At 40.0% G+C, this 26,319-nt stretch overlaps 1 protein-coding gene across 4 annotated transcripts in view; it reads right to left on the reverse strand.

The window, feature by feature from the left end:
• ccnd2a (cyclin D2, a) overlaps nt 1-25,361 on the reverse strand; it is a 231,118-nt gene extending 205,757 nt beyond the window's left edge. For 3 of the 4 annotated variants that reach the window (XM_051689078.1, XM_051689077.1, XM_051689075.1), the window contains exon 1: nt 25,247-25,361. The gene's annotated coding sequence lies outside the window, so the exon portion shown is untranslated. Of the gene's footprint in view, nt 1-2,923; nt 2,959-25,246 lie in introns of those variants that run through there. The other variant, XM_051689076.1, reaches the window with a different exon arrangement.
• Nucleotides 25,362-26,319: the final 958 nt, after the last annotated feature.

Genomic DNA, 26,319 nt, shown 5'->3' on the forward strand with positions numbered 1-26,319 from the left:
CTATCGGTTCGGAATTAATGAGCCTGTGAAATCCTGTCTGCAAGGTGGCAGATGTGAACTTTTCTTGGTCAAATTCATTGACTACGCTTTGAGGCTCACATTCTCCCCTTACACTGTGGGGTATGGCAGTCATCCTGTGCCACTGCCAGCGGCCATGACTGCCATGGTCAGCGAGCAAACACCCACACCTGCCACGGTCAAGGAGCCAGTTCCTGAAGCCTCTTCCATCCCAGAGCCAGCGCCTGAAGCCTCGACCATCCCAGAGCCAGCACCTGAAGCCTCGGCTGTCCCAGTGCCAGCGTCCTCAGCCACGGAGGCCATTCCCACAGCAGTGCTCCCGACCATCTGGAAGAGGAGGAGAAGGGCCCCTGCTCTCCAGTCGCTGCCAGTGCTCCCGGAGGCTGTTCCCCAGCCGCTGCCAGCTCTCCCGGCCATGGAGGCCGTTCCCCAGTTGCTGCCAGTGCTCCAGACCACAGAGTCTGTCGACGAGCCTGTTCTGTTCCCCAAGGCTGTCGACAAGACTGTCTAGTTCCCAGAGGCTGTTGATGAGTCTGTTGAGTTCCCCGAGCCTGTCTGGTTCCCTGAGGCTGTCCATGAGCCTTTCCAGTTCCCTGAGGCTTTTCACGAGTCTGTTCTGTTCCCCGAGGCTGTTGACAAGCCTGTCCAGTTCCCAGAGTCTGTCTGGTTCCCCGAGGCTGTCCACGAGCCTGCCTCTGCCTCCTGTGGCTCCACCACCTGAACCCTTGCCTCCTGTGGCTCCATCTCTGGAGCCTCCGCCTCCTGCGGATCCACCACCTCAGACCTTGCCCCCTGTGGCTCCATCTCCGGAGCCTCCACCTCCCACGGCTCCGCCCCCCGAGTCTCCGCTTCCTATAAACTATTTTTTTATATGTTATGGAGCATTAGGAGCCACTCCTTAAATGGGGAACTCTGTAACACTTGGGACATTCTTACTAGCAGCCACTAGAGGTCGCGAGAAGGATAAACACTTAGTTTGGTTTTTTTTTGTGTCTCTGTGTTCCCCTTGATTGATCCCAGCTGTGTCTTGTTAACCTTATTAGTTCTTGTGTTGCCCTTGTGTTCTCTCGGTCTTTGTCAGTTGTTAACCTTTTAAGTTTATTTCTCCGAGTTTTAATTAAAAAGCCTGCACATAGATCCTCCTCCTCCTCTTGCTTCTTTCCTGCAAACATTACAGCATTATAGCTCAGACTGGGGTCTGGTTCTGCCCGAGCATGCTCAGTGATAGAGTGCAGAAAAAATTTACTATGCTGTTGGATGTCCTTGGATGCAGCTGGTGGAATGCTCTATGGCAGTGCTGGAAGTGTGCAATTCCTGTTCGAGTACTGGCAGCAATTCTAACTCTACAACCATTTCAAGGATGTAAATGATATAGGAATTAGAACACTACTGTGCATGTCTGGCCCTGAAGCATTTCCAGGAGGCTGTCCACGAGCCTGTCCAGTTCCCTGAGGCTGTCCACGAGCTTGTCCAGTTCCCTGAGGCTGTCCACGAGCCTGTCCAGTTCCCTGTACTCATTGAGCCTTTCCATTTCCATGAGGCAGTTGATGAGTCCATCCCGCCCACAGTGACTTTCGAGCCTGTTTGGTCCCCTGTGACCATCGACAATCCTATTCATTCCCCAGCAGCCGCTGACAGTATGCTGCTCAATCCAGTGGTCAGCACCTGTCAGACACAAGCTACCGGTCTGTTCAGTGTCCAGCAGCCACCCACTTCCAGTATGATCCCTGTCCAGCAGCCATCGACCAGTCTGCTGACCCCTGTCCAGTGACTGCCATCTAGTCTGCTGATCTCTGTCCAGCGGCTCCACCCCTGAGTCTCCACCTCCACCCTCTGAGTCTCCGCCCCCTGAGGCTCCTCCACCTGAACCCTTGCCTTCTGTGGCTCAATATCCGGAGCTTCCACCTCCCGTGGCTCCGCCCCCTGAACCCTTGCCTCCTGTGGCTCCATCTCCGGAGTTTCCACCTCCCGTGGCTCCACCACCTAAACCCTTGCCTCCTGTGGCTCCACCTCCTGTGGCTCCACCTCCCGCAGCTCTGCCCCCAAGCCCTTGCCTCCTGTGGCTCCATCTCCATCTGTAACACTTGGTACATTCTCCCTAGTGGCCACTAGAGGTCACTAGAAGGATAAAGACTTTTAGTTTGAAGATTGGTTTTTGTTTTTGTTGTGTCTCTGTTCTCTGTGTTCCCCTTGATTGATCCCAGCTGTGTCTTGTTAACCTTGTTAGTTCTTGTATATATATTGCCCTCATGCTCTCTCGGTCCTTGTCAGTTGTTAACCTTTTATGGATGAAACGGTTTGTTCTGTTGTCGTGTTTTGAGATCTTTTAGGTTTATTTCTCCGAGTTTTAATTAAAAAGCCTGCACACAGATCCTCCTTCACTTGCCTCTTTCCTGCAAACATTACAGTGTTACAGATCAGACTGGGTTCTGGTTCTGCCTGAGCATGCTCAGTGATAAGAATGCAGAAACAATGTGCTATGCCGTTGGATGTCCTTGGATGCAGCTGGTGGAATGCTCTATGCCAGTGCTCGAAGTGCGCAATTCGTGTTTGAGTACCGGCAGCAATTCTAACTCTACAACCATTTCAAGGTTGTAAACGATAACAAAGAAATTAGAACACTACTGTGCATGTCTGGCCCTGAAGCCCTTCCGGTAGCGGCATTTTTAGAACCCACAACTGTCAAAGTAAAATGACTAGCACGTCCTTTTAGAGTCTAGCTAAAACGGAACAAACGAGATATCTGCAAAAACTGAAAATAAAAAAATGAGGTGTCATTACTGGAGTCAACACATTTTCTCAAAGAACATCAAACATGAACCTGAAATGACTTATACAGACTTGTTATCAAGCATGTGCCTATGCGAGAGAGACGATGAAAGGGCATCGTAGTTTAGATGCTCACATTTATTTCCTCAGTGGGGAGATTGGATCGCTCCAGTTACAATCAATTAAGCTGTCTGCGTGACCTGTGGACAAGATAAGGATTACTTTTTAATGAAAAAAATACTTTTCTTGTCTCTTTCTTCTGGATAAAAGCATCTGCTAAATTTAAAAAGTAAATGACCTACAGAGCTTCATTCATTATAATGTGAGCGATAGTCACTTTTAGAGCTGTACCTCTCAAACTTACGATTATTTGGCATACCCCATTCACCTACCAGAGATAAGATGTGTGCTACAGATGTTAGTACTGCATGTATCCATCCAGCCATCTCGCTTCACTGAAGCGGTTAATGCGTCCATTTTTTGTTACTTTTTCGGAGACCTAAACACTTTAATTTCTGTTAGTTCCAGGCATCCAGGGGGCATTCAGCCACTGAATAACATGGTCTACATTTTAATAATGGCATTTTATGACAATCGTGTTAACATTAGTAATGTTTATCATATTAAAGTCACTATGAATGAAGTGCCTCCCACTGTTGTTTTGAATGAGGGTGCGTTCCATTCAGAAGTGATCATCCCTATGCCCTTCGAAGACTTTACCATCCACTGTGAGAGCTTTGAAAGGCTAAAATGTGTGGGGCTTAAAAATAAGGGTCATTCAGAACTCACTTAAGTAATTTTTAATTGAAATTCAGTTTGAAGCAATCTTACAGCATGACTATTATGATTGTTCTCCCGGTATGTGGTATATATTATAAAATCATTCTAAATTGTAATGCAGTACTGCACTGTTTTATAGAGTGATGTTTTTTGGCCTTTTGCTCTGGCGGCATCTTTTTTTCTGCAACTGTACCAGTGTGAATTTATAATTTTGGGCATGCGCTCCATTTAGAATTATCTGGATTTATTAAAGTTAGAATGAGGGTAAGATCAAATTCATCTGTGTACACGCATGTTGTGAATCTGGGGGAAATTTTTCGTGAGAACTTTTCCTGTGCATATAAGTACGCAAAATCCATGCAAAAATTAGTGAATGAGACTTAGTGGAGGCTGAAGGGCAAGATGTCAGGCAAGTACAGCCTGGGTGACATCACTCAAAAAGAAAAGTTTCAGAAATGCAATTATTACATGATGAAAGATTATTTTTATTATTTTTATAAATATATATATATATATATATATATATATATATATATATAATATATATATATAAAATATAATAATAATAATAATAATAATATTATATATATATATATTTTTTTTTATTTATTTTTTTTTTTTTAAATAAGGTGTAATGTTAATGGCCAATTTTGATATCACATTGACTTCAAAGTGAAACTGCTTTCTTGGGCAGTAACCATTTTGTTAATATATTATGAGTTTGTAGAAGGTCAGACGAGGACTCTGTTAGCATTTTTGAACGTGTAAACTCAGGAAAGTAGCAAGATCAGCACCAAGCACCCTACAAAAATGTGACCAGCGGCTAAGTGGGAAAGCATGCTAGTTATGTGCTGGATGGGACGCAGGTGATAATTCATGGAGTCCCATCCCTTACCCAAAGGCTGGAGGTATGTCATTGCGAGGGTTCCTGACGTGTTTCTGCAGCTGCCTGGCCGCAAAATTCGTACACACAACTTTCTGTTTACCATCTAGAAATACAATGTTTACAGAAGGTCTGTTCCACCCTAGCTGATGCCCTAATGTCTGTGTGTGAGTGTGTGTCGCTGTGTGAACGTGTTAACTTATTTGATAGAGATGTCCAGTGTTGGACAACGATGCGCTACCAAATTATACCCACATCAAATGAGGGTCACATTTAAAGTGGTCGTGTTCTAAACCGTTTTTAGCGATCTAGCATTTGACTCTGAATCTCTGTGAACTCTCAATTATACTGGTGGATTAAAGGCTGCTGGTGGGGAAGGTTTGTTTTTTTTAGTTTTTTGTTTTTTTGCAAAGTTTTACATCTTCCCACAGAATGAGACTAGATTTGATAATTCTGTGCTGCCACCACCTGTGCATTTAAAAAACATTAAGAAACTTGGTTAAGAACATAAGAACTTAGTTGCTAATTAGGTGCAGCATGCCCATTTTCGGGCAGCAAGTACATTTTCAGTCCTAATTGACAGTGAAATGCTGCACAATTAGACAAAATCACAGCCAATATAAACATACTTTATTAGGGATGTGTTGATACCATCAAATATTGATACTTTACATATATGTATCAATATTTGTATTGATTTATTTGAGCATTTATATATATCATACACTATACTTCAATAATGAAGAGTCAGGTCATCTAAATAAGTGCAATCTCTAGGGCCCAATGAAATCAGTTTTTTTTTTTTTTTCTTCTCACAAATTCTGTGTTTTTTGTTTTATTTTTTTCCTAGTTCTGTTCGACAGTTTAATTAAAATTTTATATTAAAGGTGCTGTTAGTGATTTTAGCCATTCTACTTCCACGAGACTGAGTCATTGGATTAGCCAGGCCCCCTCTTTCCAAAACACCACACTCCAGAGATACCAAATGAGCTTTATTGAGACCGACATGGTGCAGAAATTGTTGTTAAAAACAACAGCAGCAAAATAGCACCCTCAACTGACAACTGTTATGAACAACATGGCTTAAAAATGGCGGTATGCATTAATCATTTGTTGCAACTACAACACTATGGAGAACGTGCAAAATGACTGACAGGTCAAAAGCGGTATTGTCTGTGGTCACTGTTTTTGATTGCTGTTTACAGAGTCTAGAGCGGTCACAGAGACAGTTGAGATACCTTACATCACTTACTTCAGTAATATCTCTCAAGGAGTGTGACAATTTTTTGTGTACCTTTCCATGGGGGGGGGGAAATCACTTACAGCACCCTTTAATTCATATCGTAGATATAATAGGGCTTTAAATCTCTGAAGCAGCCATTTCTAAGTGACATCAAGGCTACTTCTACAAGGTTTTGCTCACAGACATGCTGGGTGTCTCTCAAGCATAGTAGCAGTTTCAACCACGATCCAATTGTGATATATCACAGTATACTGAATCGTGACATATCGCGATACTAGGCTTGCCAACTGTCCCATATTATGGCAGAAATGAACACCTCTTTGAGTGGCAAAATGCTCGAGTCAGATGGCAAAACCACACTGAAGTGGCAAAATGTACAAGTGCCCCAACAGACTACCAAATACTTGAGGGGAACCCCCAACCTGGTTCCATATTGAAGTGTTCAGAATGCTCAAACATCTCGTATTCGCGTGGCGGAAAGTTAGCCACCCTGCATGATACGCAACTCATCGTGAGCTGCATATTTAATATGCAGCTGTGCAAAGCAGAATTTTGAACCAATGAGATTTCACAGAGTATGTTTACATGCACTCATTTTCATCAATCTGATTGCAGTACAGTTTATAATGTACGTACCTTAAACTCTACAATCAAATACAAATATTAATTTACATGTGCATTACAGGTTTTCCAAACAAAACTTCTGCGCATGCAAGGATCATCAATCGTTGCATTCTGAAGAAGCAGAGAAAGACAGAGAAAGCCACCACGAACATGGTACCAGTCAAGAAAATCCTTCCGCAACAACACGGGAAAGGTTCATTATTACACCACGCTCCATCCTTCACTGCTCTAGATTGGCAAATCCGTCTACTCCTTAGTGCTGTCAGTTGTCTACATTTAAACTAAGATTACAGCCATCATTGCCATCATAGCCCAAAATAAAAACAATTTCTCTATACTGAAACGTTAGGATTATGTTAGTCAAAATGATTAAATTCCTTGGTTTATTATTATACTCAGAGTTATCCAGAGAGCATAATGCTCCGTAATTTGGTTCTGTGGGAGAGACAGAAGCCTTTTCAAATGGAAAGGACACTTAAAAGTCACTAATTAAAGCTGTTGGTAATAGTGCTGTCACATTTCATAAGCCTAGCATACTAGAGGCAGATGAAACACAAGCCCGCTACACATTTGAGGTTTTCACCCCAGGGGTCTGAAGGACAGAGGAGCATGTGGAAAAAAGCTGAGAAAAGGAAGTAAGTGTCTCTCTGCCAATGTGCAATAAGGAGAGTTTTAGGCCAGACAAACCACGTCTGTGCCTAATTCATAGGAGTGTGAAGTGTTTCCCCATAGGGAGAGCAAGAGGTGAGAAGACTTGCTTCTCCTCTCACCACCAGGTTAGTATTTGGGTGGGACGCAGTTCTCTATGGCAATGTCTGGGCAGGATTTCATTGAAAACCGTCAACACTGTCATATGTAAGCGCTGGAGGAAAAGGCGTCTTGAGAAATGAAGACAGCTGGGCCAGTAGTTAGGCAGTCAGAGTTCTCATCACTCCAGGAAGGTTTGTCTTTAATATTGCAGGTAGCATAAACTTACTTTGGCTGCTGAGATTATGTATTGCTCATACTTTGTGTTAGCGGGTTGTCCAAGTCCATAACCCTAAGTATTAAACTCTCCTCTTTTGCTTGTCCAGATGGGGTGTGATTGGACTTACAATTGGTCCAATCCACTGGCAGATGACTTATACTGCACTTATACTGCAAGAGGGACCCATGCCATATATGAACACCAGAATTTCATAGAGACTTGGGGGGGTGGGTCTTTTGAACTGGGCCAGTAGGCAACCACCCAGAACACCCTAGCAACCACACGGCATCAAAATAAAAACCACACAAAACACTAGCTTCCCTAGCATCATGGAGTTTTGCACAAAAGCCAAACATTTTCTTCAAAAATGTATAAATGTAATTACATTAAAAAGAGTGTGTGGCACTTTATCATAATGCTGTTCCTGTTCATCGAGTCATTGTAAACACAACAGAATGGGGTTCTAGTCAGTAAGCCCACAAAAACGTGGCTAGACATAAACCATTTTTTAATATAACATCTCATGTACAATCCACGAATCATATACTTTTACCTAGTGACTGGCACAACCCACAAGCACTGTCCAGGAAATGTCACATTTTATGAAAAAACTCCCTCCAAAGAGACTAGAAACTGTTCCCCGCAAACTTACACTGTTCAAAATCAGACTTTTTTTGGATCCTTGACTTTATCTATAACTTTAAGTTATGACAATCTTATTGTAAGTGAATGTTTTCAGCATTGACTAGCCTGCGGCTCCAAATAAATAGCCACCATAATATTCTATGGCACAAGCAAAGTTGTTTAAAATAGTTCAATGTCAGTTTGGTTTTCTAGGCTTTGATGATTTGGACTTTTTTTTTATTTTTTTTATTCCAGGTTAAGGCTGTCAACAGAGCTGAGGAACTAAATAAAAAACTTTCACTGAAATATTACTAAAATTCTAATAAAATGTTAATTTTAAAAGACATTATTTTAGCTAGGAGGAAAAAAAAAAACTACAAGATATCTGACTTGCAACAAATCAATATAAACCAATCAGCACCATGTTATAGCGATTGTTTATTGCAAAGAACATATCTGGCTATTAACAAATGTGCGTATAATGATAATGTCACAAGATTTATCCAGTTCATATTCTCAAATATTAAGGAAAAAAGTAAAATGAGAAAAGAAACAGAGAGCAAGGCATAGCAGTGTTTCCCCTATATGAGTTTAGCAGCGGCGCCGCTATTAAATTTCACAAGGTTCATTTAATATTCTTGACACAACATAAAACTTGCCAGCCTAAGTCAGCTGTGCGCATTGTACACTGCGAAAGAGACCCCACCACATACACATACGTATTCACAGTGATGTCACCGCATAACACACGTGTCAAACTCACTTCATTTCAAGTGGCCCGCAAGCTCATTTCTGAAACGTAGGATGGCAGGGGATCGCAACATTTCACTGACCAATCAGTTAGCGCTTTCCTTGTGAATATTAATGAGCCTTTCCCTATCATCTTAACAATAATTATGTTTTGAAGTGCATTTTGCTCACTTCAGAAGCGGAATGACAGCACCATCTGGACCATTTATCATCACGGCTCAATGGACAGAGCAGCGTGAGTGCAGACCAGGTGCGGTCATTTGCGGATTGGCCTTAACCAAACAGACTATTTTAAAATGCGCTTGTGAACCAGTGAGATGCGCAGTGGGGATTGTGAAACCCGTCTGAATGCAGTACAGAATTTTCTGTTGCAGAACTCCTATTGTCTCGCCGTTGAAAGTAGTTTAAAACAAACAGCCCCCATCTTATAAATGGCACTGACAAAGAAACCAGGAGAAAACATAAATTAGAAGGCTTTTCAATTCACAGATCACAACGCTTACAAAAATTGACCATGGATTTACTGTAATAACACTAACTGTATTAACTATGGTAGTTGCGGCAGAAAAAGTTTCTAAATGTATTTAGACGGCTGTTTATAATTGCAAAAGTGCCATAGTTCTTTATATTTATAAAAACCATAGTTAGTAACCATGGTGAGGAGCCATGTGTGGATTTACCAGTGATTACCATGGTCTTATTACAAATATCATCGTTAAAAATATGGATACTTTGGAAGAACTATGGTAAATTTTCTAAATTATTATGGACCAAGCAATCAATTTTCATTCTGTGTAAAATCTGTACTCTTGTAATGCTCTCTGATTGTAGGAATAAAGTTATTTTGTTTGCCTTCAGAAATTCCAAGAGATGACTGTAGTTTAGTCAGTAGGAGCCTGATGAAAGAAATCTGTTAAGGAGAACTTAGTCTCACTGTCAGAATATTTCAATTTAGCCATATAAAAATTAGATGTTCATTTTTTTCCACAGATGTTACTGTTGTTAATATCATAATTTTCACCTGCATCCAAACCTCAATATCAATGCTTTAAGGTCAAATGTGCACTTCAATGCACATAATATGTAATATTATTGGTAATGGCATGGGTGCTACCAAAGCAGGTGCTGGTGCCACATTTTTAACAGGCCCTTTAAGGGCACAAATAAACCCTGATGTGGCCTAGGATGAAATTGAGTTTGACACCCCTATTTTAAGCTATTCCTCCACTGACACGTTAATATGGGTCAGGCATTGCAGGCTCATGGATACACGCACAACAGCACCACTGCTGAAAAAATCCTAGAGGAAACACTGCATAGTCAAGACACAACTGCTAAAGACCTCCTCCTCTGCAGACCGTTCATTCCGAACTCATCCGTCTTTTTCTATGCAAGCATGCGCTAGACAGACATCTTTAACCCATGTCATGTATACCTGTTTTTTCAGCGTCTCTTGTAGTAATGCATTTTTTAGACGCTGTCAATTTAAGAGGATATTCAGCCTTTAAAGTGTGTCTCAAGACACCCATGTTCTGTTTAAATTGTTGCTCTGCACCTGTTTTAGCCCAAGAATGTAGTCATCAGATGCTTGATCTATCCAAAATTCTATTTTAACATTCAAATGTGCATTTTTATTCCAGGTACAAGAGGGGTTCTTCTTAAATCAAGGAAATACCACAGCTAAGAGTTTGCAAATGTCTATAGATAATAACAGGTTAAAAATCTCATGGACACGTGTGTGCACAGAAGTGGGTTTGATGTCATGCTGTATGACATCTGCTTCTTTGGTCACTACATTGAAACTGGGCAGCAGTGGCCCAAAATTAACTATTATGGAAGGAAAAATTCTTCTTTGTTTGACCAGAGCTCTGTTTCCTTTGCTGAACCCATTTTGCCCAAAGTAGAACAACAGAACCATTTAACATCTGGGTAAGTATCACCTCCATTCACTCAGGGTATGTAGAACACTGGCTTTAATATAAGAGATCATCTGCGAATGAAAACCTATGAATGGATGTACTACATAAAAGCTAGTGCAAGTACGGGAGAGAGGATACAACAAGGGACAAGATAAGGTAAGTGGCATGTTTGAAGAAGGGATTTAAAGTTGTTAAAATTTCAAATGTGGTCACCTTTCCCTCTAGCACTACTAAGCAACCTCTGAGACCTCCCATGGGAACCAGAAAGTAATCACATTCACATAAAACAATGATGAGCACAACTCTGAGGTTGCATTTTCTTTCTAAAATTACATTTTTACTCCACTTACAGTTAGGTTTAGGATCAGGGTTTGGGTTAGGGAGCAGAGATAACAAAATATGCATTCCTGTTGACTGTATTACATCATTTTAAACTAATAAAATAACACTCACTTTTAGCACATTCTGTGGACATTTCACTTGGAAACTGGTGCTTACATGTGCCCATTCGATCAACAAAATTCCAGCTTTGGCCACTTGAGGGCCAGTGATTCTAATCTCGGTAAGCACAAACCAATTTCAGCAAAATTCACAGTGTGATAAATCTGACCAAAACCATCCAACACCCCTTGACAAAGCTGTGTGCTTTTTGTATCTAACCACCATGATAAAATATCCTTTTCCATTTTCTTGACCTTTGCCCCAATGTGTTAGGTCTCCGTTGAACCCCTCAAGGTGGCAGAGGTGCTTTTGTGAGCAATTACTTGAAGGAATACTTCTCAATTTGTTCTGCCAAACGTCTGTTCATTTTGCTCTGTTATTCCTTTAAGGAATCCACCAGGCAAGTGTGTGTGTGTCTGTCTGTGTGTGTGTGTGTGTAAAGGCCTTCTTTCGATAAAAAGCTTATATGGCCTTTAAGTATAAGCAGACTCCTTTGTCTGTCTGCCAGCAGTCATTTATATCTCACGGATTAGAGGGAGCAAGAGCAAAGCCACGAGGCCCAATGTTTTCCAAACACATTGCAGTTAAAACGAGAGTTGTTCTGAAACGACTTTGTTGGGGCCACAGTTAAAGGAGCATACCCTCCAGAAAAGTGTTTAGAGCGTGATCAACAGAGACAAGAGCAATATCATCAACGGAAACTAAATCAGGCTGTAGCATCGTGAGAGACCCTTGTGCAGACACACACAAAGCAAGAGAGCTCTAAATAAGGCTAGACTCTAGCAGTGGTTGCAGACGTCCCTGGCCCACACGTGAGAGGTGCTTTTGATGTTTCTCAGACGTCTCTCACTGGTGCTGGGTGCACTCGCTTGGCCCGAATGACTTCACAAGCAGTAGCGAGTTGGGAGGGAGAGCAGCTAGAAGAGTGCGAGGAGTTTGCATTGGGTCACATGCTCACATGACTAATGCTCCACTCAACAGAGGCATCATCACATGGCTTGATTTCAATGTGGTGTAAAGTCCCTTGTGCAAGCAGGAAAAGCATCCAATGTTAAGTGTAGGCATGAATTATTAATCAGTGATGTAAGGAGCCACAATGTCTACACCGATGTTATGACGCTTTCGGAGTAAAGTGAGCGCTTTGTGCAGTCAACCCTGCTGAACCAGGTCAGAAGCCATCAGCGCAACAAGGCTCCATACTCCACACGGGCATGTGGGATCTCTCTCTAAACCCATCACAAATTCCTTACTCTTGGCAAGCGCTAAGCTCTTTGCCTTGTACCCTCCCCTCCATCTCTCTCTATCTCTCCTGTCCTCTTTCTCCCTCTTTTCATCAGAGCTGGCAGTGGAACTGTAGACTACATTCTGCACTAATTAACAGCCTTCAGAGGAAGACCACCAAATCGGTGAACTGGCACACTCTAAGCACACTTTGTATTTCTTTTTCAAAAGTCATACACACACTCCATGTCAGTGTGTATCAGGCAGCGACAGGCCCTCTGAGGGGAGCTCCACATGGTCCTGAGCTGTACGCAGTCACCTTCTTTGGAGATACATCAGTTGAGTCTGTTCCTAGTGTAGAAGTCAAAGATGTGGGCTATCCTAATGAGCCTGGCTTGAACAAAAAAAAAAAGTTGATACACTTCCTTTTCTACAAATACTTTTGTCGGCTGAAATAATCACCTTGAGAACTCTTATTTGGTTTGTATAAAATATGCATTATATAATAGCAAACCCAAAGAAGAGCTTGTTGATGGTGCTGCTATTCAACATGCATAAACTACGTTCATATGAACCTAATCAAGGGATATGGTAGAGCACTCCTACTTGTCACTCAACAACTGGTAAAATCTCTGCCATCTCACAATACAGCACATGACAACCTGCAATTTCTGAGACAAAAGGTGACTTGTTCAATGAGTCCAGAGGCCTTCAACCACAGTTTGTGGAAAATCCCATATGCTCTTCTTTCACAGCCACTTTGACATGTGAGCCCTTCCTATATATGAATCATTCTACTTTTCCAACGTTTGCCAATACAGGGATGCTAAATTTCTCAATCAATCTCTAGCAACAAGATGCAAACTATCTTTGCGAACACAAAGACGGACAAATGACTCTGTGATCACAGCAGCATTTGTTTACATTTTGGTTTTAAGTCCGACTCACGCACATGTATCTGGCAGCATATTTGTTGGTGTTAACCACAGAGCTTAGACAACCAAGCAAACCTGTGTAAACTTTAGTCAGTGAAAAGGCCATATTTAATTTGATGAAGACTAAAACAAGGCGGAACTCTGTTCAGCATTTGTACAGTCTTGAGGTCCTAGGTCGTATCATATTGTCACAACCCATGTTTTCGCTGGCTGAACAATTAACTGGTTTTAATTAATTTGACTGGTTTCACAGGAAACAGGGCACGGAAATACAAAGTATACCCTTGCCTTCAGCCAGTGTAGACACCATATGAAAGAAAGAAGTACAGTCCGTTCAGCATGTTGTACCATTTTGTACTTGGGTGTTAATTGTTCAGCCAGTGAAACATGGGTTGTAACAATCTGATATGACCAAGGACCTCAAGACTGTCTTTTCAAAGCCTTTCAAAGCATACTTTTTACTGGAAGCTCATTTGGACGCATTCAACGCATATGCACTGACTGCTTTGTGAAATGCTTTTAGCACAGTCAACTGCAGTTACATGCACAGACGACATGCAAAGACTGGGCGTCTACAAATACTAGGCTGCATGTGGACAGTCTGTGATCACAAAATTTGCATTACCCAAATGTGCCTGGCATACAGCATTAAAATACTATCAAAAATATGGAGCCGAATGACAGACTTGAGTTTGGGATGTAGTCAGCACATCTGGTCTGGAAGGGATCAGTAACGAGCTTGACTTAAACAGAGCATTTCAGCAGAAAGCCAGTCACCCTTGCGCATCATCCAGTTAGTCACTACAGCATTTCATGATACTAAAATAATACTACCCTGCTGAAAGGAACAGCATAAACTAATGCTGGTCCGGAATGGTTTACTAGTTAGTGCTGGTTTGGTGCAGGTCTAGCTTGTGGGCCAGCTGTTCACCAGCAAAAAAAATTAAATAAAAATGCTTTCTGGTGAAGCTAGTTGACAAAGGTAGTCTTGCTGGTTAAGCTATTTCAGAAGCCTGTTGGGGACACTAGCACGCAGCATTCCATGCCAGGGACCAGAATCCAAAACAAAAAAAAAAACATGCTGATTTGCTGTTTGGTTGGTGGTGTGGAGCAGTGGCCAAAGCTCTGGGGTTGGTAATCAGCATGTTGGTCATTTGAGTCCTGTAAGGAATAAGCAATGTGCTGTCACCATTGTGGCCTTGACCAAGGCACTTAACCCCAGGTTGCTCCAAGGAGATTTTCACTCTTACTGAAGTAATTGTAAATACTTTCTTATGAAGAAATAGCCAAAAGTTCTAAAGGAAGATATCTGATATCTGGAATTACACAGATTTTGGAGCTTATCATTCTATGTAAATAAGAAGAATTTATGGAATTTGACAAATTCAGTCAAGTAACCAAGAGGATCAAGATTAAGGACAACAAATTAATTCAACCCTCAAGGAAGGTCAGCGCAGTGGTATGCAGTTGACTGGAAGAAAACCGTCCTGCACTCTGCATAGAGGCTTGCAGCTGAACGAAGGCAGTGTGAATGACTAGATTTGTGTGTGTGTTGGGCAGAAGGCCTCATTAGAGGCGCATAGACACGTGGAGCCAGAGAGAGAGGGGTGAAGAGGAGAGGGCAACAGAAGCCCTGCAGATGCATCGAAGGCACCCGGGCCCTGCTCTCAAAATCTGAATCTCGGACAAAACCACATTGTGTGAGGATTTATGAGAAGGCTTACGGCCACCATGAAAACAAGGCGCCCTCTGAAAGACACACACTGAGTCGGTGTGATGACAGTCCCTCAATGGTTTGTGGGAGAACAGTGAGCAGTGTGGGGCTATGAGAGAGCGAGGCGGATGAGGACTGTAAATCAAACAGGGGGAAGATGACACTCGAGGGGTTTTGGCGGTGCTGGGAGGGGGATTCGCAACCAAACAGCTGCGTGACGGGAAAGCGCAAGAGGAAGCAATCTGTGAGCATACTGTTTGATATATGAATAGGAGCCGAGCGACTAAGGAGATATAAAGGGGATAGCTACAACCTAAAAACTCCATAAAGCATTATAGGAAGTGATTTAAAAAACAGCAATGAGTTGAGTTGAAAGATGTCCCTTCATTTCAATCAACCCACCCAAACAACTGCTGAATTTACAATGTCTGGTGCAGAGAATACAAAATGATTCACAGATACTGATCTGTTAGCTCAATCCAATACATCGACTGTTGTCAAAAGAAGTTCTATAAAATACAAAGACCCCAGTAAGTGCTTTACCAGTAATTCATTTCAGGCAGCCCTCCTAAGTCTTGAATAACAGACACATGACCATCAGGAAAAGGAAGGCACCCACCCCTGCTTCACAGCCTTCCATGGACATGTGTGCAATTGTGCATGCGTATCGCTCTGATGGGGGGGGGGGGGGGGGATCTTTGCACGGTTTCAATGGTGTGCTTGTGTTCAGCACTGCCGAGGTGACTTGCTATCAGGGCCCCGTGTTGCGCACACAGCGCCCACTTTTTCCATTCTGTCAGCACCGAGAAGCACACTGGTTCCTTCCAAACTCAGCGCCACTTCATTAAATGACTTCAGACTCTTGGCAAAGGCAGTGGGAAAAGTCTATATTAACTGTGTGTGAGATCCATGGGCCGGCCAACAAAGGCTGTGGTTGTTCCCCTGTAAGTCTTGCTGTGCTGAGGAGGGGGTTTGGACCTCTAGAGGTACCTGCAGGCCCCACAGTACACCGTAACTCCCTTTAACAAGTAGATGAGTTCAGTATCCAACTACGACCAGGAAGGGGAACATTTTGGGTATGTGCAGGGAAAAACTGTGTGGTGACATCATAAAAAGGGATGCAGCAGATTGGCTAATTTGACGATTAGGGACAAACATGGGTGACATGGCAAGGCAGGACTCCCATTGGCCTTACCGGGTTGATGAATTGCAGTATTTATGCTTATTCATATTGTGAGGTCATTACTTTACATAGCTGACTGACAACATTGCTGTAACAGGCCTGGCCTTCAGAAACTAGGCAACAGTAATGGTGACGAACAGGCTGGCAGCTTCTTTAACACAGAAAACCACAGATGGAGATTTTCAAAACGAGTGGTTCAATTTCGACTGAATAGTCTCTTGCGGTCCCCTTCACAGAAGGATCTTTTGAGCGCTTGTGACAAGGGTATTTTCACAGCTTATTGAGTGTTAAAGGCCTCTCTCCCATTCCCAGCTTTATTGAACCAAAACACCTCCACTTCCATGCGAAACAGACACTCGTTTTGCTCTGTGAAGGGTATAAAACACTTCAGCTTCGGTGAAAAGCTCACAGTGGCGTAAGTATTCAGTTGGGTGCACATTGAGCTCCCCAGGCTAGTTTCACGACCATTTCTCATGCACAATGGCCGCCTTTTACAGCACCATGGATGTCAGACATGGTTTGAGTCCTGCGGTGGAGACTTAGAGAAGAAGTGATGTCAGGATTTACAGTTTGTTTGTGGGAGAACTGGAATTAAAGAGAAATAAGCAGTGGCGAGAGAGAGAAGAGAGAAAGAGCAGAAGTGTATGAGTAAGAGAGGAAAGAGGGTCGGACATCCATCATTGCCATTCTCAGTCGCTGTGCCCTGAGGTTCCAACACAGTGGCGCATGCTGTGCTCACTGCCTGCTCTGTGTAAGTACACAAAAACACACACATATCTAGTTGAGGGTGTAATTTTGTCATATTATAAATGTCTAAATTTTGTCCGCAAATTATAGCTACAGTAAGTATGAGTGCACGCGCGCACGCACACGCACACACAAACACGCACACACACAATTGTTCAATTGGCTTCAACTGTTTTTATATAAAGCTAAGTATACTCACTACAGGGTAACCCTAACCCATAAAAGAAAACTCTAAGCATTATTAAAATTTAATTATTATATTCAAAATACATACAAATTATTTTTACCTGTGAAGACATTCCCAAAGAAAGGTTCTGTCAGTACAAAGTACATTATAGATAACTAGGGCATGCCACTCCACCCAACCACACATAAACTTAAAAGTACAGACTAATATACACAATTACCTTGATTAAAACATGCAAATATGCACAAATTTAATGCTCATGGATGTATACCAGGACAAATAAAAGAATGCTTTGGTGCACTTTCTATACTCCACATTGAAACTACACACACATGCCCTGATGAAGAGTCTTTAACAGGTGAAAAAGAAGACCGCAATGAACCTCAGACCTGTTCTGTGTGTGTTAAAAGAAACAGAGATAGACAGGAGAGACAAAGTGATCTCCCAAAGAAATCAATCACAATGTTTGTGTACTAACGACAGACACCCCTGTATATGACCCACTGCGAATCTGATTCTTTAATTTGTACTAATTAAGAGAAGGTACAGACAGACAGCCCTGATTAAGCTGTTGATCTTACTGAGTTGCTACAGAGGGTGAGCTAATTAAGAGCAGTCCACTCAAACGGGAAGGTGAAGAGGTCTGTAGTTTTCATACTGACAGCCCAGTTTTTATATTAGTACTTTCTCTCTCTGTCTAATTGGACACACACATACAGTAGGGTTCAAAAGTCTGAGTGCACTTGTGAAAACATTTCTATTTTGCATTTTTCTATTTTAATACAGATTTCTTTTTATTTTATTACTAATTATAAAGCGTAGCAATTTCAGTGAAAAGTAGAATTTCAGAATTTCTTAGTATTTGGTATATGTGCTTTTACTTTAATGACAGCATGCACTTGAGCTGGCATGGACTCCACAAGTTTGTGCAAAACCTGATGATCCATGTTATCACCATGATTTGAGCATGTTTCAAAGAGCATCTTGTGTGCTTCGCTTGAAACCAGAAAATCTGACCTTTTGTGCGTGTTCAGTGTCACAAATTTGCTTATTCAATTAGTGACCCAGAACGGAGCAGAAATGTAAATATTTCTTCTTCACTTTACATCATAACATTTCTGTTTTAAATTTTTCAAAATAACAAAAACTTACCATTTATTTCCAGGTTTAAATAAGATATTCAATGTGGGCTTTGAAACCCCACTGCATTCACATACACACGAGCCACATTCACAGCTTTTCAGATACAAACCTCTCTCTATATTGAATGTGCATCTAGCAAGCACTGTTTATGCAGGCTGTTAAAGGAGCTCTCTCAATGAGCTTCATTAATCCTACAGACTTCACACAGACTCCGGCCCCAATCTTTGTGTGGATGCTAGGAACGTGCAGGTTTTTACCCATATTTGTATGTATAGTATGTCACTGAACTTTGGATCTTGTGTGTCAATTATTATTCTTTATTCATTATTTCCAGCATTGACAACAAACAGCTCAGATTACTCGGTTTCACTGTAGGTAATATACTCACTGCTTCTAGTCAACATGGCAGAGAAAAAAGCTACATTGCCCTGACAAAGTAAGTAGGAGATAAAGTACTTTAAGGATTAGTTGACCCAAAAATAAAAATTCAGTCATTGTTTACTCTCCCGTGTTGTTATAACTCCATATGACTTTTTCTTTTTTCTTAACACAGAGGGAGAAATCCCGTTGCTCTTCGCAGCTGCTTAAGACAAAAAATTCTGATTAACACAGAAAAGATAACTTTTATTGCATGTAGTTTGGCATCGGAGTAGGACACGGTGTGACTGTAGGTACCTTCAGCACCATCTCGCTGTTTTATGGAGGACTCCATTGAAATGCTTCTATTCTTCCACTGCAAACTCTTCAGACATGTTTGTAAGTTCTGTTCTCTGATTTGTGTACAACCATGTTGTGTTTTCTATTGTTAATATTGCTGGTGGTCCTGTTGAAGCGAAACAAAACGAGTTTTTACTTGAACTCCCCCTCTCGCGCGTGCTGCATAACTACTGTTGCTCCCATGCAAAGAGCTCTAAAGCTCGCGTTCAGACTCATGAATGCGCAAAGGAGATCAATGCTCAGTGAAAATTTTTACTAAATAATACATTACAATTCGGTTTGTTTTGCACCAAACCTTATCGTATGCTTTCATAACAATCATGAGTCTCATGGAATAATTTATTAGACTTCTGAATTATACTTTTGTGTCCTTTTGAAACTTGAAGATGTGGTCACCATAAACTGCCATTGTATGACATCACTGAGAACAAACTTTTTCACTATTTCTCCTTTGGTGTTAAGAAAATAAAGAAAGCCATATGGGGTTATAACAACACAGGGGTGAGTAAACAATGACTGAATTTTCATTTTTGGGTGAACTATCCCTTTAAGTTCTGAATATTAGGGTAACACCCTCTTTGTAAGATGTCAACCAACTTGGTCACTATAGTGTGGGTTTGCTGCCACCCTGTGGTCATTAACAATAATGCTCAAATACAGCACTACCATATGGTCTCCATTGTTGTAACAATAATAAAACACCTACTGAATCATATATGATATCTAGGTATTTGAAAAAAAGATGTCAATGAACGTTTTTATTTTTTCAAGTACTGTTCATTGAAGCTGCCAGTTAAGGGCCTGTGAGGGGGTTTGTTTCTCAAACTAGAGACTCTTTGGTGTAATTCTCTTCTTGTTCTTCTGCATATGACTCACTCACTCGCTCACTCACTCGCTCGCTCACTCACTCGCTCACTCGCTCACTCGCTCACTCACTCACTCGCTCACTCGCTCACTCACTCGCTCACTCACTCACTCGCTCTCAGATTTTATTCTTTCAAAACATTAGTGCATGAAATAGCCTTATTTCTCAACAAAACATTAGACTGATGAGTTTGAGAGATTTGTTTCTTTTAGGCCAAAAACAAAATTTGACCTGGTTTGTGTAAAGTGCACTCAATTCTTCAGAATCTGAAAAAAAGGCACTGTTTTGTGATGTCACAAGCGTTTCAACTGTTCGAATAATAAAGGTTTCTTGAATACCACATTAGCCCATTAGAATAATTTCAAGTAAATATAGCAGAAAAGATTCCTGGTAAGTAATTTCTACATTGAATAAGTTAGTTTGTGCATGAACTTGAAAATATTAAGTACGTTTTACATTTGTCCTCAATTTAAACATGTTCTAGCTTGATAAGTAAATATTATTAATGATTGTTTATCTTTAGAATGCATCATCATGTATCGAACCTAAAGATGAAAACCTTGTCACATTTATTCGCTAATTTGAGAAAAATAAAATAATGTAATTACGTTTTCAAAGCTTGTTTCCCCACATGCAATGGGCTTGAATAATTAATGAGCTTGCATGGTTTCACTGTTTCCAGGTTTATTGATTTTGTTGTTATGTCTGGTAACATTTTGTTTTGAGAAGTCTGAAGTTCATATTCTACTCAAAATTACCCATTCATGCTAAAATATATATATATATATTACCTTTTGATTGTTACCGTTATCGTGTTTTTTGCTCCAAGTGTTAAGGTCTGCGTGCGCAGCTGTGTATTTTGTTTCAACTGCCAGTAATGCAAGATGGTGGTGTCCAATAGACTACATAGCATGCATAAAGCTTTCCTGTGGACGACTTCAGTAGGTCATGTGTTCCAATAAAATCTTCATTTAAATTTTATCTACATTTATTTACCAAGTACAGATTTGTAAGTAAAAGTTACTGTATTACATTAAATGTTTCAGTTTATTCAATATTATGTCATGACGTTGAGTAGATTACACTGAAACACTTGCAAAATAAAAATTAAGTAAATCTTACAAGTCATTTTTTTCAGTGTAGAGAAATTATTGCTGAAACTACGGTCATCACAGGTCAAAAATACATTTTAAAATAATAATAATAAAAAAAAGAAACAGTTATTTCAATCTGTAATAATAATTTGCAACACTACAATTTTTTTTGGCAGTATTTGTAATGCATCCTTGGTGAACAAAAGCATCAATTTCTTTCAAAAAACAAAATGTCTCAGTGATTCTAAACTTCTGAATGGTAGTGTGTGTGTGTGTGTGTGTGTGTATGACAAAAATCATAATTGTTGATTATTTCCCTTAATATTGTAATTGTGATTAATTTCAATTCATAAAATCGACATTAAATACTTATTTTGTGTGGGGTATCTGCATGCCATATTCATTATGTAGACTACGTATAATACTAAGTTCCTGAGTTACATTATTGATTTTATACATAAGTAAATCAAGAAGTAAATAATTTGTAAATTTCTGCGTGTGTGTGGATCTGATGCGTACATTTGTGGATTGTCGTGTGCATTTTTGTTAAGATGGTTTTTTTTTAATCTCCATATAAACGCTCAACTGTCAACTTCACATCAGTCATCTCAGCAGCATTATAAAAACGGTTTTGAATACATTTTTAATAAATTAAACACAGAGCAAGTAACAGACATGTCTGATTGGTTTCAATACTTCACCGTGGGAAAAAAAAAAACTTTTTACGTAATCGGAGTGAACATAAATGGAATGCTTTTCACAATTAAGTTAATTGTGGCAGCTGTAAGAATAATCATGATTATTAATTTGATCAATTGTGTAGTACAAATCTTTTATGTCACTCACTCTCAGAAAAAAAGTACTGTTTAAGGTACAAGGGCCGTACTTTTCTAGACCACTAGTTAATTTAGAACTATAACTCGTACCCTAAGGACATATTGTGTACATTTAAAGGTGCATTACATTTATATGTTTGTTCCTCTGGAAACAAAAAAACACAACATTTTTGTATCCTTAAGGGTACAAATAAACAGACAAAACAAGGGCATCACCCCAGTGACAGCCTTGTACCTAAAAACAGGACCGTTTCTTCTAAGAGTGTATAACGTATGCTGGTAAAAGTTGTGTATGGAACACCTTAACGTTTTTTAGGCAAATTACATCTTCTGAAAGAATCAAACTGCAATAGATATTTAAAGTACAGTAAACTGCAGCTGTGTGCACTCAAAGGTAAATGCCCCCAACCACAATCTTTCATCCACTAGATGGCAACATTTTCAAAGAAATGTACCTTGTCTCCTTGTTCTTTTGTGTATAGTTCTATGTTGACATTAGACACTGTATTGTATCATGCAGGCATGATTTCATAATTTTAGTTAATTTCATAAGATAAGGGGGGCTGAGGGAGACTGAAACCAGACTGCGGTACTTCACTAAAAGGAAGTAATGAAAAATTTCGACATATGATTTGAACCTGGGTCTTCCTGTTTATGATGCAGAGCACTTACCATAATGAATAACTCATAAGTCAGAACTTTAGAAGACATAATGAATAAAAAAAATATTCAAATTTAGGATTTAATCTAGGTATTTGAAACTAACATGTAAAACCATGTGGCAAAAACCCAGTGTCCATTATATGCAGAGAGATCAGAATAATAATATTCTCCGCTTTTCCTCCTTATAATTATAAAGCGCGTTTCACTTGTTTGTGTCTGATAAATTCTGCTTTAATGCTTCTTTGTTTCCATTAGCATATGCCAGGAAACTTTGACGTAGAGCTGCCCCAAATGCGGCTTTCAGTGTCATGCTATCAGCACCCACAAACAGCTGCTTATAAGACAACTATCATAATTTCCGGTCCAAGAGCACAATAAACAAAACAAAGAAACACATAATGAGTGTACAATACATATGTGCATTGAAAGAGAATTTTCATGACCACAATGAGTTAACTATATTCTCTGTTGTTGGTAAACACATAATGAGTGTACAATACATGCGTGCATTGAAAGAGAATTTTCACGACCACAAGTTAACTATATTCTTTGTTGTTGTTTCAAATCTTTGAAACAGGTGATACACTGAGTGTACGATAAATTACAATGACTGCATGTTTTTTTTTCTTCTCTAATGTAGACTATAGTTCCATTGGTAGGCAAAGTATTTGCCCTTGGTCTGAATAAACTGGAGTTTCAAAATTATTCTCAAAACTTCTATTTCAGTCCCAGCTCAGCTCTTCCTACAGTAACTGAAACACTCATCGTACAAGTAACAGACAGGCAGCAATGTCATTTCTCAGAAGCAAAGTCTCCTAAAAACCACAGCAGGTGACAGTATGCGTAGGAGATAAATCAACCATAACGGCCATTTTGGAGGGTGTTTTTAACACACTTGATCAAAATCATATTTTAATTGGGCTGTAATCATTTCTCATAGTGAACGATTATGTGGACAACATTCATAAAGCAATGCAATGTGCCTTAAATCTGTCCTTAATGTATAATTCCAGCCAGTCTTGGTGGTAATAATCCAGTGTTGTGATGCAACTCAGGGGGAACCACTGTGCATTTTTGAACTGTTCTTTAAATGACAAAGACCAGAATGTATCTCATCTCAGTAGTCAGAGAAGACACTGTGTTCCAGATCAAGCCCCCTGGCAGGAAGCTACAATCCTCCGCACCCATCCACCCCCTCCTCCTCCTCTTCCTCAGGAGAGAGAACTCTGGATGAATGTGGCGCGTGCAGCACCGAGGCTGTAAAATGAAGGCTGTACCCACATCCTGTGCTGATGTACAATGTCTCAAACCAGCACCTGCCTGCCCTGTTTTTGAGGTGTACTTGTATTTTAAATGCGTTTGCCAAATTTCTTGGAAGCAGGAAGCTACACAAATCACTAAGAGCCAAAAAATAAATAAATAAAAAAATACATGAAAACAAATGGATGTCATAAAATTAACAAATTATTAAATGCAATACCTTTCAGAAACAGGGAACTCAATATATAGTGCCCGACGTGGTCTTCTGCTGTTATAGCCCATCCACCTCAAGGTTGGATGTGTTGTGCATTCTGAGATGCTATTCTGCTCACTACAATTGTACAGAGTGGTTATCTGAGTTACCATAGCCTTTCTGTCAGCTCGAACCAGTCTGGCCATTCTCCGTTGACCTCTCTCAACGATAAGGCGTTTTCATCCACAGAACTGCCGCTCACTGGATGTTTTTTGTTTTTCGCACCATCCTCTTTACACTCTAGAGACGTAATGTTGTATGTGAAAATCCCAGGATATCAGCAGTTACAGAAATACTCAAACCAGCCCATTTGGCACCACCAATCACAACATGGTCGAGATCACTGAGATCACATTTTTCCCCATTCTGATGGTTGATGTGAACGTTAACTGAAGCTCATGACTGCACTGCTGCCACACGATTGGCTTATTAGACAATTGCATGAATAATAGGTGTACAGGTGTTCCTAATAATGTGCTCACTGAGTGTATATAATTAAAATTACAAATATATTCTATCTCTTTTTTTATTATTATTTAATTAGTGTTAGAATTGTACAGCTTTTGTGAGAAAGACTCTATTTTAAAATAGAGATCTTCTATTTACAATAAAGGGACTATTGAAGTTAAAAGATCATTGTTTTTGTTAGCGTTCAAGTACTTTGCTACAAGTGCAAGTGAAATCTAAATGAAGGTGAGTCGAGTCAAGTCAAGTCATGTATAGTTCAGCAAAAGTAGACAACAAAAAGTTTGATGGATTTTAATTAGAGCACAGGTATTCACTCTGGCCTGCTTGGGATGTCATTTACAATTCAGAGACTCAGCCTTTATTTATTTTTATTTATTTTTACAAAGAGGTGGAGAGAAAAATAATTAATTTCACATACACACAAAATTGCAATGAGCAAGCATGTATACTTATTGAATGATAATCCACCATAAATTTGGGGGCGTTCATAAATAAAACGTGGACAAAACACGTTCACTCCTGCACTTAAAAATACTGAAACAATAAAGAAAACAATAACATCCAAACTTTAAAAAAGCAAATCCGCCCACCAATGCTCACGCAGCGTACCCCTAGAGCTCAGTTGCGCAGCAGTTTATCACACTTACGATAAAGGATGAGATTACGCTTCATTGTTGAATAAAATGAATGCGAGCTGAAAATGACCACTTTAACAACGTATTGTCTTTGTTACGTCTAAAGCTACACTTCTTGTTACATAAGAGAGAGATTTAGTCAAAAGTACACCAGCATTCTCTATCTTTCACCGACAAACGTCCCGGATGTCTGCCAATATCGTAGTTGCGCTCGATTTTTGAGAGGTGAGAAAAGTGCTCGTATCATCGCTATAAAAGACATTAAAGCACAAACAAGCTGTAAGGATTGTTTTAACATGTCTCTTACCGGATTGAGTGGTTTCTGGCTGTCTTCAGCACGCGAAGGCCTCCCGTAGTAAAGTTTTCATACAGCGTGCAACTGTGTTGTTTACAAAGTCTCGAGCAGAAGTCCAATTGGTCCCGGTTGAGCCAAGGCGACGCCCCGAAGCGCACGCCTCATTAGCGATGCGATAAACCGCTTCCATTATAATCAAAAGTTTGCACTTCACTCGTCACATATTTGTTGATTGTAATAGAAAGGTTATAGATTGTCGCGCCACTCGTTTTGCGTTGTAAATACGGTGTTTAGTTAGAGATTTGCGCTTTTACTTCAATTTCACTTCAATTGTAATGCTTATATTTTACACAAGGTGGTGCCATTGTCAATCTTCTCCTCTAGTCAGCATTTATTACACAAGTAAACTGCAAGATTTTCACAATCATGGTAAATTTAAATAGTCTACCACTTTGAAAATGAAAGGAAGGTAATGAAGAATGGTTGTGAATATGCTGGTATTAAATTAGACCTCTGTTGTAGATGAATATCCACTCAAAATGTGTTATACAATTACAACTGGACCAAGTCTAAGCATATTTCTGCTAATTAAATCTGTTGATTTCTGTAAATAGGTCACATTCAAGACAATTACTTTTTATTCACCATATTTATTCTTTATTTCTGTCAAGATTTTTTCAGGAAAAATAGAATAAACAGAATATATCAGAACAGACATGTCCAGTCATACACACAAAATAGCAAAAAAGACAGTGGGTTGAAGGAATAAAAATATACTACTACTACTACTAATAATAATAAAGCACAAAGACCAAGCGTTTTCACATCTTTTTGGTTTTCAGATCAAAATACATTTCAGACTATTTCTATGATATACGCATTTGAATTGTAGGGTGCAACAGGGCTAAACGCACACCTTAAGCAAAATGTGTTTTTTATTTTTTTATTTTATTTTTTTTTATTTATTTATTTTTTTTTGGTCACAGAATTTTTTATTGAATATTGATGGAGCAATTTGCATGAAAATAAATAATATAATAATATAATAATTAAAAGAAATTTATTTTTCCTTAAAAAAAAAAAAA

This window comes from Myxocyprinus asiaticus, chromosome 46, assembly GCF_019703515.2.
Source record: "Myxocyprinus asiaticus isolate MX2 ecotype Aquarium Trade chromosome 46, UBuf_Myxa_2, whole genome shotgun sequence".
Classification (NCBI taxonomy): domain Eukaryota; kingdom Metazoa; phylum Chordata; class Actinopteri; order Cypriniformes; family Catostomidae; genus Myxocyprinus; species Myxocyprinus asiaticus.